A 16,500-nucleotide genomic window follows, 5' to 3' on the forward strand; every position below is an offset into this window, starting at 1 on the left:
ACTCCCTCCTCACTTCCTCACACACCAAGCAAACACCTGTGCTCAGTTTCCCAGTAGAGTCACGTCTGTCCCCTGCAGAATCTGACAGGTAGAGCCACGTCTCCTCCACACCCTTGGCTCCTGGCCACACATTATTAATAGTTTATGTGGGGAAGCAGGTGATTGTCTTCACACTGAGACATCTCTAGTTACCAAGGCTAATCTCCCCAGTGGCTTTCCCCAAGGAACCCAGGTAATATAGTTTTCCCTCTGGCCTGGATAAAGCAGACAACTATCAGGAAAACATAAACACAGGCCTAGAAACACACAAACACACATCTGTGTGTATGTGTATCGAATCCTGACTGCTTGGAGAGAAGGGCCACCTAACTTCTTGCCATTTCCCATAGATGATAGTTTTGTAGTCTGAGCCTCTCTGCTCCTCCCTCTAAGAAAATCAACAGCTGCTAACCACAATTGTGCATGCTAAGCACACGAAATTCTACAAAGCGCTAACCAAATTCAGCATGTGTTAGGCATCAACTATCCCTAGAATCTTAACGTCAATTCTGGAGATACAAAAAAGGGCCTTAAACTTTTTTTTCTGGATTCAAGTTTCAATCATTTTGCCAGAAACATACCTTGTCCTTTATTGAAAAGTGGTAAATATGCTTAATTCAAGGCAAGACATATTTATCCTCTTGGAATAATTTGGCTCCAATGTGATCCAGTCCATAAATTAGTATATGGAGTCACCATTTTCCAACATATTATGTACTTTCCTGTACAAGTCTTGAATAGCAGCACCACTTCTACAAGTACCATTACCTTTTACCAAAAAAGTTTTAATATACGTATCTCCTTTACACAGACAAGTGTAAACAAATATGCCAATCAACCCAAACCCATCCTCCATACCATGAGCAGTGTTATTATTCTAAAGAGAAATTTCATTATCTCACTCACAATATTGAGAAATGTCAAAGATAAAGGGCAGCCTTCAAGATAAAGCGTAAGATTTTAGCCTCATTTTCACCTTTGGTGAAACCCCACTAATTAGCAGCACCACCAACCACAACTTATCTGCCCTGTATGCCAACTCAGTAGTCTCTCCCACTTCTTACTATCCCTGCTCTCCCTGCCTCCATGACTTTGAACTTGAAATATCCTTCAATGTTTCCTCCCCATCACACTCTCCCCTTTTCTTCTTTTTCCTTTTTTTTTTTTTTTTGCCAGAGTCTCACTCTGTCACCTAGGCTAGAGTGCAGTGACATGATCTTGGTTCACTGCAACCTCTGCCTCCCAGGTTCAAGTGATTCTCCTGCCTCGGCCTCTCAAGTAGTTGGGATTACAGGTGCCTGCCACTAGGCCCAGCCTCCCAAAGTGCTAGGATTATAGGAGTGACCCAACGGACCTGGCCCTCAGTCTCTTCTTAACCTAGCAAACTCCCACTCAGCCACAGGTCTAGCTTATCTGTCATCTTTCCTTCCTACATTCCCAGGCAGTTGCTCTCTCAGCAACCTCACAATAAGCCATACACATATCTACTAGAACACTCACCACCCTGTACTGTAAGTACTACTTCACCATTGTCACTCTCAATAGCCAAGGGGAAGGGAAGGAGAGTGAAGGGAAGAAAGGAAAGGAAGAAAAGGGAAAGGAAGAGAACTAACATATTGAATAGTGACCCTATGTATCTCACAAAGTCAGAGGCTTTAATATATTCAAAACCCCATCTCGTGAGAAAATGAATGCATTTTTTTCCGAAAAGGAAGTTGAGACTCCCACCCCTAAGAAACTCAAAAGCTGCCGACCACAGTTAAGTTAGTTGCTCTATTATACAACTAGTAAGTGGATCCAAGTTTAAATTCAAGCTTATCTGATTCCAAAGCCAAGTTTATTTCCACTACAAAGTGGCCTCTATGGGAAACATGGACACTAGCCGAAAACCTTAACCATAACCCCTCTCCCATCACTTTGTTGGCCACTATGTTTCATAACTCTGGCTTCCACCTATGATTGCATCTCAAAACCATCTGCTATAACCATCAGATGGCCAGGTGTCACTAGGATTCTAGCAAGAACACAGTGAATACATTTGCAGAAAGGTGGTGTGATAATTCAAACAGATTCAAGAATGTACATTATAAAACTGTAAAAGTGTGTCTTATCTAAGTGGTCCTTCTGGGACAACTCCTATAAAAATTCATCTTTATAAAATTCTCATGTCATCTACAACAAGATCAACTTCACTTCTTCTCAAGTTCTTCAGTATATTTTCGCTCACTTATCAAGTTGTGATGCCCCAAAGTAAACTGTAATTGGGGTCCTCTTGCCCGTTCTCCAGAGTAGTATTACAGTTGCTCTAGTCCCAGGCTGTGCTGCTTCATAACAGCAGCAATAAGTTGCTGACTTGTCAGGCCATGGAGCACTAGAAGAACCAACTGTTTTTCCTGGAAGATTATGTCAAGTCCATCATTACATCTCTATGGAAACAGAAATATCCTAGGTTTTCTGGAACAATCCTAGTTTTGAATATTTATAATCTGTTTCAAGACTCATGACAAACCTGTCTTAAGACAGGATTCAGTAAGCATGAAAATAACATCTTTCCTTTAAAGAACTCCCCCAAAAGAGACAGTATTGGGTTGAAAAGAGCAGTTTCCAGTCAAAGTAACCTGGGCTCAATTGTTTGTTCTGCCATTACTACCTCTGTGACCTTGGGCAAAGGACTTCTCTGTGCTTCCCTTTCCTCATCAGTAAAGTGGATAATTATCACCTACTTTAGAGAGTAGTCCAGCCAATTAGAGGAGCAAGGACATAGCAAAGGAACTGACATAGGGTTTGCACTATAGATAACAGACATTGTTTATCATGTTCTTGTTATTTGTAGCATCCCTAAAAGGAATGGAAAAGAAAGATATCATTTTTGCTTTTCTAAGTAAAAGAGCACAAATGATGTGATTTACTTGTACTCAGCTTCCTAAACACAACACTTCAGTTACTACGTTCCAGACAGTGTTGATTTTTTTTTTTTTTCTTTGAGATGGAGTCTTGCTCTGTCACCTAGGCTATAGTGCAGTGGCCTGATCTCAGCTCACCACAACCTCCACTTCCTGGGTTCAAGCAATTCTCCTGTCTCAGCCTCCTGAGCAACTGGAATTACAGGCGTGTGCCATCATGCCCAGCTAATTTTTGTATTTTTAGCAGAAACAGGGTTTTACCAAGTCGGTCAGGCTGATCTTGAACTCCTGACCTTGTGATCCACCCACCTCAGCCTCCCAAAGTGCTGGGATTACAGGCGTGAGCCACCACATCGAGTCAGTGTTGATTCTTATATAGGATACATCACTTTGTAGTCTGGTGTCACCCCTGATATTTCCTGAAATATTTACACTTTATTAATTATTACTATCTCTGTGTAACAAAATTTTCTAAATTTTTACAACAACCCCATTTTCAAGGGTTATCCTGTGTGGTCAAAACACTAACCCAAGCTATGTACCCTCATTCTGCATCTAGAATTCAGTTTGCAGCTCCCTGATTTCATGAACAGTAGAGCAGAATACAAGAGTAGGGTACAATCTTATCATATTATCTTCCAATGATCCCAGGCATGGGCTCTGGAGTCAGACTGCATGAATTCAAATCTCTGTTGTTTTTCTTATTGGCTGTGTCACCTTGGGCAACTTATTTAACTTACATGGCCTCAATTTTCTCATTACAAAATAGAAACAATCATAGTACCAAAAATAGTATCAGTAATAGATTATTGTGACGATTAAATAAACTGATGTAGGTACAGTGCTTGGAATAGTGCCTGATACACAGTAAGTGCTCAATAAATGTCAGACAGCATTATCATTCACTTGCCTCACAGGGTTGGAAAAAAACAGTCTGAAGCAATTACACATAATACAATATGTTACGTCAGCAATCAAAAATACTAATCAGGCAAAGTACTTTTAAAATAACTGAGGAAAATGAATCCTACATAACCAGATACTACTCCTAGGTGCCATTATAGCAGTTAAGCCATTGTATTTGCAGATTGAACGCCTGTGGCTCCAATTATTCATAACTTACCTTGAAGACGTCACATAGAAATTTTAGTTAAATCAAAAATAGCACCAGATAGGAATGAGGTGATGAGTCCTTAGCTGGTAGGTTTTGGTCAACCACCCAGCAACAGCATCTCAATCTGTTTTTGCTGGTTTTCATTAACTATAGGACCTCATTTAATTCTCTAAACAATCTTGTAAAACAAAACTGATCATTCTCAGTTTCTAGACACATGGAGGGAATCATATGCTATGATAATGGTTGCAGTTTTGGGGATAGCAAAGATCTCAGGATGAAAACCCCGAACGTGTCCCAGGATTGCAGAACTGAAACAACCCTAGACTATATCTTAATGACAAAGTGCCAGGTGTAGTGGCTCATGCCTTTAACCCCACTATTTTGGGAGGTAAAGGTGGGAAGATTACTTGAGCCTACGAGTGCAAGACCAGCCTAGGCAACACAGTGAGATCCCATCTCTCAAAAAAAAAAAAATCAAACTGAAAACCCGAATCTTTTAGTTATATAACTCAAATGACTAGTCTAAAACTAACAGTGGTAAAGAATCTTCCCTAAGGGATCTAACACACTACAGCTCAGCCTTCCTCCCAACACAGATCACTGGCAGCGGGGATGGGAATGGTCAGGGAATAGATGTGACTGAGCAACTTAGCTTGGCCTGGGATCCAGCCCATGCCCTCAGCCTCACAGCCCTGTATTTTAATCAAGTGATTCAGCCAGAGGCAGGAGAGCCCAGGCGCCTGTGGCCGGGAGTGATGGCAACACAAAACACATTTGTCTAATCAGAAGCTAGTGGTGATGGCATCCTTTCTGTCAACTTACAGTGAAACAATGCTTCTGCAAGGGAAGAAAAAGAAACTTACATTCACTCAGGGATCAAGTGATGCCTGTCTTTCCCCCTCTAACTCTGAAGACAAATATGCGGAATTGTTTGCTAGGTCTCTTATATCTACCTACCCCTAAATATTTCTTAATGCATTTATAGAAAGAAGACGACTTATCTAGGAATAATAAACCAAATCTATACTGGTAGCAACAAAGGGTTTAGAAAGTATGACATTAGGACATGCTCTTATTTTGGCCTTCTTTTCTCAATCATCACTACAAAGGATAACGCATAGGAAAGTGTTTTTGTAGGTTGCAGGTACTTCATGTATGTGAAGAAGTCACTGCAGTCATCTGAGGACATTGCACCACATTTCAGCAGAGTGATTCATTCATGCTTTTGTTAATTTTAATTAATTAATTTAAAATACTTACACTAAGTTCCCACTGAGTGCCAGGAACAGTGCCAGGCTATGTGGATACAGAAATAAACCACAAGTTCTGAGCCCTCAGGGGCTCAGTCTTTTCCCAAATTGTTCTTTTCATCTCCATCCTATTCCAACCACAGCTACAGGTCTCTTTCCTCCCCTTTTTTCCTTCTCTTCCCCCTCTCTCCAGTTCTGAGCCACTTAAGAGTGAGGTCATGTGCTTCTCCCACATTCTGCAACAGTCCTAGCATAGGGCCAAGTGCCCAACAGGCACTAGGGAAAAATACTGTATTTAGTGACTTAAGAGGCAAATAATTAGTGAAACATGTGGCTTTATTACCATTTTTAAAACCTGCTTTCATTATACTGTATTTCTGTCAAGCTACCTTCCCCGAAATTCCCTGAAACACTGTGGCTGTCTAATCCTTTAAAAATTCTCTGCATTGTCAGTAAATGTATTATAATTATTGTACAGCTCTCAGTAATTTTTTAAAGTTTATGAAGTTATATTTATCAAAGTTTTCCTGTATAATTAAAAAAAAATCCCGAAAATTCCCTGAAAGCAGTTCTCTCCTCCTAACAGTCTTAAGAGGTTATAAATTAATAATAACAAATAAATGAGCAGAAACCACTCTCCTTTCAATTATCTGTGGATCATGTGTTCTGCATAATGGCAGTCTATAGAGGAGACCCTTAGAAAATCAGGAGGGGGCATCAAAAGCTTGAAGCAACAGAAAGTGGAAACATTTTCTGACATCTGATTCATTTGGATGTGGAAATTCTCTACTAGACTTCAACTTGGGAAACCATGAATGGAAAATAACCCAGAATCAGATTTTTAAGACTGGAAGGAACCTCATCTGTTCCAACTCTCTAGCTTTATATAGAAACCAAGGCTCAGGAAGAAGGTGTGACTAAACCCAGATCGCACAGATTGTCTTTGGCAGATGCAGAAGTTGAAACCGAGCCACCTGCCTCCGAATGCAGGGCCCATTATCTCCTCAGAGCGGCCAGGAACACGGTGCACACCTGACGGCAGTCCTTGAGGTTAATGGCTACTGGCACTCACATGCCCCCACAGGTACACTACCTTTCCAGTCACTCTCACTGCTTCCTCCTAGCAAGCCTCTGCCTTTCTTAGGGCAATTAGAGACAGCTCCCAGGAGCTCTGGGGCTTCCTGTGTAACTGAACAACTCTCTTGGATGGTAAGCCTGCTTTCATTCTATAAAATGAGACTATTTTCTGTCCTATTCTGTTCAGGATTGTGATGAAGATCAGTGAGATACCAGTCACCAAGGACACCTACATTCTTTGAGGAAAACTTGAGTCCCAATAGAGCATTTACATCATGATCAAGTCCGACTAATACCAAGAGTTGGATTCCAGGATTTTATAAAGACTGACAATGTTTTTAACGTCTCTATGTTTAAATGTCCTAAAAATATTAATAGCATACACACATGCAGGCAATCTAAGTAACAAACAATAACACCTGACACTTGATCCTTATAGTGACTCTGGTAAGTGAGGATAGAATTTGTTCATTATCATCAATTTACAGAAGAGGAAACCAGCTCAGAGAAGCCATCTGTCTTGCCTAAGGTCACACAGGTAATAAAATGAAATTCTGGGGCAATGACTTTCTCTAGGACCCGTTTGAATTTTCTGCAAATTACTGTGCAAATTAGTTTTTGAATTTTCTGCTCAAATTTTGCACCTCAGCGACACTAAAGAGCTACCTTTTCTGTTATATTTGAGACGTTTAGCAAGAACTACAGCTTGACCCTGCATTTTCAACAGCAACCTCATGGACCAGCACTCATCTCTCCAGGAAGATAAATACAGGGGAGTTATGAGGGGTGAACTGTGGGTCTCACAAACAAGATTAACCTTCATGATGCTTTTAATTATTCATAATTTATTCTCCAGTCTTTCAAAAACAATCTCAGCTGGCTCCTAGCTCTGACAATAATTCAATCAAAAGTGTTGTATTCACGTGTGTGTGTTTTTAAAATTTATTAATATAGATGCAAAGAAAAAGATTTAAAAGGCTATATCCCAAGTTTTGCTTTAATTGTTTCTGAGTATAGATGTATTGATATATTATCAATGTTAATCTGGATCTTATCTTTTTGCAATAAATAATGTTTAGTTTTGGTAATAAGAAAAACAATAAAGGATATTTTTATTTTTAAAACATTCTTCATTCTGAAAAATGGGAAAAGCAGATGTCTCCGTAGGGACTAGAGAAGCTCTATTACTGTGACTCAGAGAATGGAAAATGCAAACCCTAAGCCCTCTAGAACCTTGGTCCTACTGCTCAATCTGGATACTTGAAGCCCCTAAGAATATATAATGATCTGCCTGGACATCAATTTTATTCAGATATTTTAAAGAAAAATCTTTATATATTTAAACCAAAGTCCATATATTATGAAATCAAATGAAAAAACTGCATAAGTGCAGGAGTACTTGTTGGTCTTCTTTTCCATTGCTGGGGTCTTCTACGGAGAAGTTTGGTAAGCCCTAAGAAAAACATTATTATCTTATCCCTCACCCCAACTTTTGAGAGAGTGACAACCTCATTAATACCAAGGAAGTTTTCCTCTTAACTGAAAAAAAAAAGCCACATTTTTCTTCATCTACTGTATCTTTAAAAATTCTTAATAAAACAGGTGACCGGCAAACATTTCCAAGGAGCTCTGGAAGCCTACACAGGCACAGTTCACCCTACCTCCCTTGCCCAAAGAGGAGAAACACCTAGACTAGCATCTGGGTTTTGAAGATGGTGGAACCTGGGCTTCCCCTGGGCTGCCTCACATTTCTACAAGGCAGCAGACCACTCTGCACAAGGTGCTAATTCATTCATTCCACAAATGCTTATTGAGCAAAACCTGAAAAAGGCCTCTTAGAGGACAGTGGAATCATTCACCAGCCAACGGTTAGGGCTAACCGGTCAGATGTGGACAATCAATCTTTCATTAGACCCCAAACCACCTCTAGGATAAAGCAAACAGGGCTCTGCCCCACCCACACACTAGCAGCTGGGCAGGATTAGGCAGGCCTTCTAGAACAGGACTGCTGCTGAGAGGCTAAGGCAGTCACGGATTACCTCCAGAATAACGGAAACTCCTGCACCATAAACGACATAATAGCTCTAAGATGTTTTGCACAGTGCGTGACACCTAATGTTACATAGTTTGGTATTCCAGCTTGCTCTTACTCAAGGAGCACAAAGAAAGTGTAAAGAACACAGGTTTTAGAATCAGATTGGATTTGAATCCCAGCTAAGCTACTTCCTATCTAAGTGACTAAAGGAAGCAATCATTCTGAGTCTGTTTCTCATATATAAAATAGGGTATACCATACCCCTCATGTAGCTTTGTGACAATTAAGGATATATTTATTACATACAAAGAAGTGTCTGGCCCATAGTAAGTGCCCAGTAAACAACAGTCAACATTGCCCTGCTGCCCTCCCCACACCTTCTCTTCTCCTTCCTGGCTGCTCTTGATGGGTTCTGCAATCTGATTTCATCTGGATACCACACTAGGGGTGAGAAGGGGCAGAACAGAGGTGAACAGGGGTGGAGGAAGGTGAGAGGAGGGAAATGCTGGAGACCTTCCATAGAAATCCAGCCAAGTTATCAGTCCCTTTCAATCATCCTACTCTATCTGGCTGCTCCATCTAACAGACAGCAGGGGTCACCAACCTGGTGGGGAAGGGCTGCCATCAGGGGGACGACGGCAGTTTGCATCCACCCCACCTTCCAGGGTCTCTCTGTCTGAAGCCCCAGCGGGCTTCCTCTGCACATCCCTCCCGGGCTGTGTGGCTGAGCGGGCTGACAGTGTGATTCATAGCTTGTTCTTATCTAGGTTTCCATCTCAACCCTGAGCCCAAAGCCCTGGAGGCTGTTGGTCACAAACCAGCACTAAATGAAAAGAAGAACTTTTCATTAAGGCAGGAAGTGGAGCCCCTCAAGGTCAGAGGGGATTTACAAAGGGAGGAGGAAGGAAAGGGAAGAGGCGGCAGGATGGGTGCAGAGAGACCCACTTCCTATATGCTGGTGGAGCCTTGTGTCTTAGACGCTGAAAGCAGTCGTTTTTTTTCCACTTTGAAGGATGATAAAGCCCACTCGTGTGGTTTATAGCTCGCTGTGGGACGAGGTGTGAATATGGAAGAGAATTCCAAAACAAGTCTTATTTTCAAAGGAGAAATCCTCATTCCCTGGCCGACATTTCCCAACACCCCACCGGTAAACAGGTCCTAACGCCCTACCTTTCTGTACCTGAGCAATCTGAGGGCAGTTACTCTGCAGCCAGGTCTTCCCAGCACCCAGCCCCAAGCCCAGGTCAGTCCTCGAAATGCCCAGAAAACTCGAGAGCCCAGCAGAACCCCCGCCCACCCGGGCATTCCAGCTTCCTGGCCGCCTGGGCAGCGGAGGTGGCTCTAGAGTAGGTGGGAAACTGAGGAAAGGAGCTTGCCCGCTGCCAACACGCACTTCCCATTTTAGAACTCGGAAAACTAAGGAACATCATTCTATACCACCTCCCTCACTTCACAGAGGAGGAAGCAGAGACCGAGAGAGGGAAACAAAGTTGCCCGAGGTAACACAGCGAGTGGGCAATGTAGAGACTGGAACCTGAGTGCGCACCTCGGAGTCGCTGCCGGGCAGGGAGCGCGCCTCGCCATCTCTCTCGTTTTCTGGCCCCCAGACCTCGGCCTGGCGTTGCAAACCCCGCAGCCCCGGGCGCGGCGCGTTACCTTCCCCCGGGCTGGGCGCTGCGAGCCTTCACTCTCCCGACGGGCGCTGGCGGTTCTGCCTGGCTCGCAAGCGCACGGCTCAGCCCGGGTGTCTCCCGGCGCTGTCAACGCGTAGCGCTGTGCGCGAGTCCCCCCGCGGGCGGCAGGCGGCGCGCAGGGGCCGGTCCTGTGTGCTCCGGCCAATGGCGCTGCGCCCGCTCCCCGCCCCGGCCTCCCCGCCCGGCACCCAGCGGCCGCCAGCCCCGGCCCTCTCCCCTTTTCTCCCTTTGCCCTCCGTCCCGCCTGCTGTTTTTCTCCCGTTCCCAGCCTCCTCCTCCAGTGTACCTTGCCCCGAAACAACTTGTTTTCTGTACGAATAAAGAAAGCAGCATTGTTATTATTATTATTACCACGGCGCGTTAGGGGGCTTTGGAGCCCGAGAGCATGGAGCACTAGGAGCCCCTGCCCTCCGAGTGGGGACAGCCACCGCGCAGGGAAAGGGGCGCAGAGGGTATGGAGCCGGTCCTGGGGTGAGTTGCTTTAACCCTCGGGACGTCAGTTTCCTCACGTGTGAAACAGAAGAAGAAAAAAAGCCTTACGGGTTGTTGAGAGGACTAAATTAAGTGATGCTTTAAAATACAACAATTCTGGCTGGGCTTGGTGGCTCATGCCTACAATCCCAGCACTTTGGGAGGCTGAGGTGGGTGGATCACCTGAGGTCAGAGGTTCGAGACCAGCCTGCCCAACATGGTGAAACCCCATCTCTACCAAAAATGCAAAAAATTAGCCGGGCGCGGTGGCAGGTGCCTGTAATAGCAGCTACTCGGGAGGCTGAGGCGGGAGAATCTCTTGAACCCAGGAGGCGGAGGTTGCAGTGAGCCGAGATCGCGCCACTGCACTCCAGCCTGGGCAACAAGACTGAAACTCCACCTCAAAACAAACAAACAAACAAACAAATATATATATATATATACACACATATATATACACACAATAATTCCTAGAAAAATGGTGAGTACGACATGTACTGCCCGAGCTACCCACTGGGGTATGCAAAGAGGACTGGTACGCTCCTGGAAGGTACTCTCTGGCAGGGAGGCAGACAATACAATACAATAAATACACATTGTGGCTAGGCACGGTGGCGTGTAATCCCAGCATTTTGGGAGGCCAAGGCAGGTGGATCACCAGAGGACAGGAGTTTGAGACCATCCTGGCCAACATAGCGAAACCCTGTCTCTGATAAAATTAAAAATGAAAATAGAAAAATTAGCCAGACATGGAGGCAAGCGCCCGTAGTCCCAGCTACTTGGGAAGCTCAGGCAAAAGAATCATTTGGACCGAGAGGTGGAGGCTGCAGGGAGCCAAGATCACACCACTGAACTCCAGCCTGGGTGACAGAGCAAGACTCCATCTCAAAAATAAATAAATAAATAAATAAATAAATAAATAAATAAATAAATAAAATAAAATAAAATAATGAAAACATTGTATCAGTGCCCATTTTTACAAGTTACCCATGATGAGACCAGCCCAGGCAAACCTCTGAAGGAGGTGAACCTTAAAGCCTTTTTCCTTATCATCTCCTGTTGTCCATTCAACTGAGGGTGGCCCAGGTCTGTCTTTAGTTCTTCTAAAGGTCTTCCTTCTCCCAAACTTACAAATGTTTATCCCCAAGGGCCTCACTTAGTGCAGACTACTAGCCTGGCAAGAGAGTCCTGGCACTGCGTGAAGGTGTGTATTCTGGCTTTCATTCAGCCTTTGAGAGCCTAGTGTGTCCCTATGCTGGTGAGTACTCCATATGCAAAAGAGGAATAAGCCACTGGTCTTCTCTTTGAAGAGACAGATTTGTACATAATTTCATTTTAGGGTGTTATAATAGGTTTTCAAAGTGTTGTAGAGTCACTACGCTTAATGAGGGGGATAATAAAAACTTAAATACAAATGTGATCAAGATAGGCCTTGAAGGAGGGCTATGAGTTAGGTCAGATTGAAGGGGTGACAGAACACTGGGTGCAGAGAGGCAGGCAGAGACATGGAGATGCCTGTCATATGTCATGGCTATTGCACAGGATTTGGGACAGTGAGGCAGAGATGAAGCTAAGGAGGTAGGTGGGCAGAAGTTGGAAGAGTGGCTGTACGTGCCTTGCCGAGGGAAGCAGGCTGTGTCCTGTCGCTGATGGCTGCTGGTGAATGATTTTAAGCAAGGGAGTGGCATGACCTCAGATGCTTTTGGTACTTCACTTTTATTTTTGATTGCACCTGCCTTATTTATCCCCTTCCTGCCCCTCTCTAGCTCTGGAGGGCAGGCACTGGGTCTTGCTCACCTCTGGGTACATTGTATCACCTGGCATAGGGCTTTGAAGGAACTAAACATGTACTATTCCCAGTATCACTCCTGCCCTGGAAACAAATAGCAATGCTTAAATGCTAAAGAGGGTCGCAGGATCCTCACTTCAGGTTCTGGGGCAGGCAGGTGAGGGAGAAATTTTAACACAGTCTTGTGGCTGTCAATTCATCCAAATCTTGTATGGCCCAGAGACTAAATCTTAGAGCTCTTGGCCAAGGTCCAAATGCTGTTAAAAATGTCAATTTCTAATAGGATCTTAGATCAATTACTCAACCTCCCTGTGCTTCAGTTTGCTCATTTATTAAAGAGACAATAATTGCACTGCTGTCTCAGGCCTACTGTGAAGATTAAAAGAAGATGCACATGTTTAGCACAATGCCTTGCACGTATAGAGTGCTGAATAAGACTTGGTTAACATGATCACATCAAGTCAGCAGTGGCCTGTTCCACCTATCCCATAGGAACCCTTCAAAATGGTTTGCATATAAGTGACACTTAAACTTCCCAGAATTCTAGGTTGACATTGAAGGGGAAGGCAAGAGGGTAGGGACAGCATGGTGTAAGTTTAGATGCACAGACTTTGGTGCATCTCCTGGCTCTACAACAGAACTAGCTGGATGACTTTGGACAAGTCACTTAATTTCTTTCTTTCCTTTTCTTTTTTCTTTTCTTTGTTTTCTTTTTTTGGCAGGGTCTCACTGTGTTGCCCAGGCAGTGGACAAACACAGCTCACTGCAGCCTTAACCTCTCAGGCTCAAGCCATCCTCCCACCTCAGCCTTCCAGGTAGCTGGGACTACAGGCACACACCACCACACCCAGCTAATTACTGTATTCTTGGTAGAGATGTGGTTTCACAATGTTGACCTCTTGAGCTAAAGCGATTTGTCCACCTCAGTGTCTCAAAGTGTTGGGATTACGGGCGTGAGCTACTGCACCCAGCCTGAGTCATTTAACTAGTTAGTGATTGTTCTATAAAATAGAAGTAGTAATATTACCTGCCCTATGCAAAGGAAAGAATACATAACACATATAGCACATTGCCTGGCCTAAGGTAAGATCTCATACATGTTAGCTAATAGTGTGATAATGGCTGGAAGAGAGTTATTATAGTTTTCGGAAACAATACTCTCCATGTCTCTGCCTGCCTCTCTGCACTGCAGTGTTCTGTCACCCCTTCCATCTGACCTAACTTGTGCCCTCCTTCAAGATCTACCTTGGTCACAGTTAAATTTAAGCTTTTGTTGACCCCCTCCTTCAGTGTATGTGACTCTAACTAATATATTGGAAAGGGGAAGTGTAATCCTGGAAAAAACTAAACCTACATGTAAAGGTTGGTGCTGGATCTGTGAAAACTAACTGGGAAAGGAGTAGAAGTGAGCTTAGAAAACTGCAGGTAGGGCATGGGCCTGGAAAAGTTTTGTAGGGGAACTTGAGTTATTTAAGTTCAGAACCCCTGTCTGAACAACGATAAGAGTCTTGTAGCTCTATGGAACTGAACAAGATGGAGTATTGTTTGCAGGATTGTGTATGACCGCTTTCTGAGCTGCCCTCTTGGAATGGTGGGAAGCTGGTGCTTTTCAATGAGAATCTGAAAATTTAACCCCTCACACCACCCAACAGTGACTTTATAGGGTCATAGGCACATTGCTAAATTGTTTAGTTTTATCAGCTAGTTAGTAGGTAAATATTTATTGGTAGCATAGGGTAGGTGTGGTTCCTTCAAGCTTGAAAGATCCTCCCCTCTATTTCTGACCCAAGGAATCCTTCTTATGCATCAAGGCCTAGGACAAGTGTCACCAGATTCTGCCCTCCTAGACTGAATAAATTAATCCTTGCAACCTCTCCAGTTCCTATGGTGTATTCCTCAAAAATTTTCTTGGCATCGATTTCATCCTGTCTTTATAGCTACTTGTCACAGGATCTGCTACTCCCTACTAGTTTTAAAGCTCACTCACTTCAGGGACCCCTTCTTTATTCTGTATTTCTTCTTACCACTTCCATCCTTCTCCCCACCTCATCTCTACCCAAAATGATTTATGCACAATAGGCACTAAATAAATGCTTGACAAATTGCATTGGCAGGCAGATCTCTCATAGTATGCATGTTACAAAGAGCAGCATTTTTGCCACAATGAAAAAGCAAAAGAACTTTTCTCTTAAAGACAGGACTTTGTCTTTAAGCTATGTGAATTTATAACTTCTTGCCCACCAGAAATTGTAGATATTGCTAAAACGCTATATAATTATACCTGGCATGGTAACGTGGTTAGATGACTTATACCAGTTAGGTATCAAACGTACAGCATATGAAACAAAATTTAGTCATGGTCCTGGGTCACCAAAGCAAGAATTTGATTTTTTAAATAATTTGTAAATACTGACTATCCTTTTAACTTTCAAAAGTATGAAACTTTGGCCTTGAATCAAATTGTGTTAGCAATCTTTCCACAGTCTTTAATAATGCCTTGAACTTCTACAGGTCTTTGTATTTTTCAAAGCCCTTTCACTTTGATTATCTTGTTTGATCTTCACTCAACCCTATGATGTAGGAAGGGCAGCTGTTAGTGTCTGCATTTTACAGATGAAGATAGGAGTCACATGAGAGGAACAGGCCCTTAAACCGAGGCCAAATGGCAAATGACAAAATCAAGGTCAGAAGCCAGGGATCTAATATACCAGAGATATTTCATATATTTGTGAAGACTGTGGCATCATTATTTATCATCTATATGAGTAACAATCTCATAACTTTTAATTTATAATCATACATATGTATTTTTATATGGTGTTCCTTTAAAAAGTAAAGAAAAACTGGCCAAGCATGGTGACTCACGCCTGTAATCCCAGCCCTTTGGGAAGCCAAGGTGGGTAGACTGCTTGAGCTCAGAAGTTCGAGACCACCCTTGGCAACATGGTAAAACTCCATCACTACCAAAAGTACTAAAAATTAGCTGGATGTGATAGCATGCACCTGTGGTCCCAGCTTCTTGGCAGGCTGAGGTGGAAGGGTTGCTTAAGCCTGGGAGACAGAAGTTGCAGTGAGCCAAGATCGTGCAACTGCACTCCAGGCTGGGTGACAGAGTGAGACTCCTTCTCAAAAATAATAAATAATAAATGAGGAAAGAAAAAGAAAAACTTTTGTAGTGATAACTTCCCTCAGATATGTATGTGTCATCATCACCAGTTATTACTTCAGTGTCTTTCATCTGTGTACGTCAATATTATACTTTTTGAAAACCTCTAGATTTCCTCTTTTAGAATGAATTTTGTTATTTTAATGCTTAATAAAAAACAAATATTGCTTCAAAAAACAGAAGACCTCCACTTATATGAGGTACCTAGAAGAGTCAAAAGCAAAGAGACAGAAAGTAGAAGAGCTGTGACCGGGGTCTAGAGAGGCGAAGGTTCTAGGGAGTTACTGTTTAATGGGCATAGAGTCTCAGTGTGGGACAATGAGAAAGTTCTGGAGATTTTCTGCATTCACATTGCAGAACCATGTGAGTGTACTTCATACCACAGAACTGTACATTTTAAAATGGTTAGGATGGCTGGGTGCAGTGGCTCATGCCTGTAATCCCAACATTTTGAGAGGCTGCGGTAGGAGGACTGCTTGAGCCCAGGAGTTTGAGACCAGCCTGGGCAGCATAGTGATACCTGGTCTCTACAAAAAATAAAAATAAAAAATAGCTGGGCATGATGGCACATGCCTATGGTCCTAGCTACTCAGGAGGCTGAGGTGGGAGGATTGTTTGAGCCTGGGAGGTCGAGGCTGCAGTGAGCCATAACTGGACCACTGCACTCCAGCCTGGGTAATGGTATAAGACCCAGTCTCAAAAAAAAATTGTTAGAATGGTAAATTTTATGTTATGTATATTTTATCATAATTAAAAAAACAGAGGACAGGCATGGTGGTTCACACCCGTAATCCCAGCACTTTGAGAGGCCAAGGCAGGAGGATCACTTGAGCCAAGGAGTTTGAGACCAGCCTGGACAACATAATGAGAACCGATCTCTACAAAAATTTTTTTAAAAATTAGCTGGATATGGTGGCACATGCCTGTGGTCCCAGCTACTTGGGAAGCTGAGATGGAAG

At 43.2% G+C, this 16,500-nt stretch overlaps 1 protein-coding gene across 15 annotated transcripts in view; it reads right to left on the minus strand.

The window, feature by feature from the left end:
• Positions 1-10,130, minus strand: part of SYTL2 (synaptotagmin like 2) — a 118,259-nt gene extending 108,129 nt beyond the window's left edge. For 9 of the 15 annotated variants that reach the window (XM_064365378.1, XM_012469518.2, XM_012469509.3 and 6 more), the window contains exon 1: positions 9,968-10,130. The gene's annotated coding sequence lies outside the window, so the exon portion shown is untranslated. The remainder of the gene's footprint in view (positions 1-9,967) is intronic. The other 6 variants (XM_064365376.1, XM_064365377.1, XM_021671843.2 and 3 more) reach the window with 2 other exon arrangements.
• Between the last annotated feature and the right edge of the window lie 6,370 nt (positions 10,131-16,500).

The sequence above is a fragment of the Aotus nancymaae genome, unplaced genomic scaffold (genome assembly GCF_030222135.1).
Source record: "Aotus nancymaae isolate 86718 unplaced genomic scaffold, 86718_ANA_hifiasm-v0.15.2.pri h1tg000059l, whole genome shotgun sequence".
In the NCBI taxonomy this organism is placed as follows: Eukaryota; Metazoa; Chordata; class Mammalia; order Primates; family Aotidae; genus Aotus; species Aotus nancymaae.